This window comes from Miniopterus schreibersii, assembly GCF_964146895.1.
Source record: "Miniopterus schreibersii genome assembly, chromosome: 15".
Classification (NCBI taxonomy): Eukaryota; Metazoa; Chordata; class Mammalia; order Chiroptera; family Miniopteridae; genus Miniopterus; species Miniopterus schreibersii.
Window position 1 is genome coordinate 42,135,123 of NC_138115.1, and position 4,343 is coordinate 42,139,465.

A 4,343-nucleotide genomic window follows, 5' to 3' on the forward strand; every position below is an offset into this window, starting at 1 on the left:
AGAGCCTCCCAGGATACTCCTCCTCAGCTCTACTTCGGACCTGTCTCCTAAAGTCAAAACATGACTGTTCATAATTCAGGAATATACTCTATGAATTTGTTTCCCATTCGAACTGCAGGAGACAATAAAAGATGTTTGAAGGAAAATCCAATTAAGAATTCAAAGGATACAAGGGTGAAGTGGGGCCTGAATGGATAATCCCAGGTCCTTCCTTGCTGCCATTTAAATTCTGCCCCATCACGTACAATAGCTATTTATTCATTTGGATGTTTAATTCCTCAAATGCCAAGGCATCATCAAAGACTTTCCATGCAGCATGCAGAAATTCTTTTAAATATAGTTTCTGTATTTATTTTCAAAAAGCAACCAACAATTTAAAATCTCCACAATTTCACGGGCATGGAATACAAAATGTCAAAAGCATATCCAGAGACATTTCTAGACTCTCTCCTCCTCTAAGAAAGTAACTAAAAGAACAAAGCAGTTAATAAAATCAAACACAGCAGCAGCTTGTAAAAAAGCATCCCACACAGTGCTGCTCCTCAGGGTTCCACCCACCACCACCAAGCATCTTTCTCTAGGTACCTTTCTCTCACTGCCTCCCCCTTACTGATTTGTACTATTTAGCAGATTTGGAGACCACTCCTTGGATCTGAATTCTTGACTCAGCTCTGTCACTTACCAATACTGTGAATTTGGACTTAACCCCTCCGTGCCTCAGTTTCCTCATTCATAATAATGAGGTTACTAATTCTGACCACCTCATAGATTATAGGAAGCATTAAATTATGAAAATAATTTAATAATGCATGTACAGTGTCTATGTGTTACAGTTAAACAATTATGCTTGGCAATAAACTGTCAAAATCTTAACCCGGTAAAAGTTTATTCCTTATTTATGCGACATGTTCAATTCGGGCCACTAGCTTCCCATTACATAAGCACGTAAACAATGAATAAAAAAGAATGTGGCAAAAGTGACATGGCTTTTAAAACTTTACCCAGAAGTGACTCATCATATCAGTTTCACTAACATTTCATTGGTCACAGCAAGTCGCATAGCTATGTCTGCTTTCATAGGGGGTGGAGAAATACCTATCATGTATCATGTCCCTAGAAGGAGAGAAAAACCAGCACAGTATATTTTTTAACAGTCCTGATGTCTACCAAGGCATTAGAACATAGTGTTAACTGTTGCTGTTGTTGCTGTAGTTGTCATCATCAATGACATCCTTATGGAATGTCAGGGCTAGAAAGGACTGGAGCTCTACTGCATCCCATTTTCTTGTTCACTCAATATTTATATTGATAACTAGGCAACATTTATTGAGGGCCACTGTGTGGGGAATTTGTCTGATCACTGTCCCAGGTTCCTGGAAGGAAGCCTCTAAACCCCTGGAATTTCCCAAGAGAAAGGAGAGTCTTTGTTATTCGGGGTGAGCCCTGGGACCAAACCTGAGTTTGTGTAATGGGGTGACACATGGTGGGCTGGTAGTTAGTTTCAGGATAGGGGCTGACTGTGCCAGAAAGACCAATCCTATGATTAAACGGTTAGGCTTTGAGCCACATGATATCAGCCCAAACTCTGGGGAGGGGAAGGGGGCTGAAGGTTGAATTAACCTCATGGCCAATGTTCAATTAATCATGCATGTAATGAAACCTCAATAAAAACTCTCAACACTAAAACTTGGGTGAGCTTTCCTGGTTGGTAATTATATATTGATATGCTATCTGGGTGATGTTCTGATTCTTCAGGGAGAGGACATACAAGACCCATGTTTGGGACCCTCCTCAATCTTGCCCTATGGGTCTCTTCTTCAGGATGGTCCTGATTTGTGTCCTTTATAATAAACTGTAATCATAAATACATCACTTTCCTGGGTTCTGTGAGTCATTTTAATAAATTATCAAACCTGAAAGATAGTAGGAACCCTCAAATTTGTAGTCAGTTGGTCAGAAGCATGGGTGGCCAAGGAACTCCCAGAGTTGTGACTGGTATTAACACTGGTAAGAGCAGTGTTATTAGGGACTGTGCCCTTAACTTGTGAAGTCTACATTAACTCCAGGTGGTTAGCATCAGGGTTGCATTGAAAGGCTATCGATACAGATAGATGATATATATAGATATAGATATATGATATAGATACAGATTATAGATAGATATAGATATAGATGTAGATAGATTAGATATAGATATAGATATAGAGATAGAGATAGAGATAGAGATAGAGATATATGATATAGATATATAGGTAGAGATGATAGAGATAGAGATAGAGATAGAGATAGAGATAGAGATGATAGAGATAGAGATAGAGATAGAGATAGAGATAGAGATAGAGATAGAGATAGAGATAGAGATAGAGATAGAGATAGAGATAGAGATGATAGAGATAGAGATAGAGATAGAGATAGAGATAGAGATAGAGATAGAGATAGAGATAGAGATAGAGATAGATATAGAGATAGAGATGATAGAGATAGAGAGAGAGATTTTATGCCATTAAATATTCTTCAAAAGCATAACTTTTATAGAGAAAACAAGTCCCATCCTATAATGTCATAATTTCTCGAGCTATTCCTATCATTGAACAGAAGGTTACTTTTAATTCTTTCACAATCATAAATATGCAGCAATAGACATCCCTGGACATAAATCTCTGTCCACACCTTGGATTATTTTCTTAGAATAAATTGCTAGAGAATAAGTAATTGGGCCAAGGGAAGAAATATTTTTTAAGCCTTTGGTACTCAGTGCGAAAACACTCTCCAGAAAGCTAGTATTCGTTTTTCCTCCCATGAGGGATAAGAGTATTGCTCCCTTACAGACACAGAAAAACTTGGCCTATAAACAATTTAACACTGAAACATTAAAGCAGTGCTCCTCACTATGGGCAAGTTTGCTCCCAGGGGACACTTGGTTGTCACAGCTGGTAGGTTTCTACTGATGTCTGGTAGATAGAGGCCAAGGATGCTGCTAAACATCCTACAATGCACCAGGCATCCCCCGAAACTGAGAATTATCCATCCCAAAATGTCAGTAGTATCAAAGTTGAGAAATCCTGTGCTGGAGGCATCCCCTTTGAAATGGGGACCAAAACAGGATGCTCTCTGTCGCCACTATCATGCTCATTCTCCTGAAAGTTCTAATCAATGTACTAAGGAGAAAATATAAATAAGATATAAAATAGATGGCAAGAAGGAAACAGTTAATAAAGTTATTAATATTTCAGAACACATAACTGCACATTTTAAAATAAAACAGAATTAACTGGGGAAAAATAACAGCATGAATACAAAATATTACCATGCTCTTTCTGCTTCCCAATGAAGAGCTAACTAGCTGCCAGGTAAACCTGACTATATATCACTCCCATGTATTACATGTTTATTGAGTCAAATATTCAGTCCCAGCATTGTTCTAGGCACTAGAGATACAACAATGAATCAGGAACATCTCTTAGCTCATAGAGCTTACGTGTTAAGTATACAGTGTACTTGGTGGTGGTCAATTCTATGGTGAAAAAATGATAAACAAAGCACAGAAGAAAGAATTCCCAGAGGCTCAAAAGAGCAAGATCTTATAGACGTTTGTCCTATAAGATTTTGGCTTTTACTCTGGAGAAATTTAGAAGCCACTAGAGAATTTTATATGGACCAGTGACGTGTTCTTACACAGGGCGGGGCATAAGTAGGTTTACAGTTGTTCGTATGGCAAACAATACAATAATTAAAAAATAATAATACAAGAATAAACTCTGTGTTTCATGTACTCATAACTGTAAACCTACTTTTGTCCCACCCTGTATATGTTTTCAAAGGACAGCGTGACTCTCAGGGGCAAAGGATAGAAGCAGGTAACCAAGAAACAAAAGAGTAACCAAGGGCAAATCTAGGTGGAGATCTGTAGGTCATAGTAAGGGTTTTGGATTTTGCTCTGAGAAGGATGGAACAGCCAGAGCTCTGAACAAAGGTGTAACATGATCAGGCTCAAATTTTAAAAGGAGTACTCTGGCTATTGTGTGGGAAACACACTGCGTGGGCAAATGCAAAAACAATACAGGGAAAAGTACTTTAAAGCACAGAGGAAAATTCTAGCTCCTCCCCCCTCCACATCACTCCAGGTCATTCTTATATGGTTCAGATACACAAGTAAATAAACAGCATTGTTTTTGTTTCTCTTGGCAAGCAAATATTAGTTTTTTTTAAAAGGCTTTCAAAAAATTCAGCTGGAAAAGTTCCTCTTTGTTTCATCTTGGCTTCGTGGGCCCACCTGGAAGTTTCTTTTGCTCCTGGGAAGATACAGTTACTTGATCCTGAGACTTTAGGGAAAAGTTAAATCT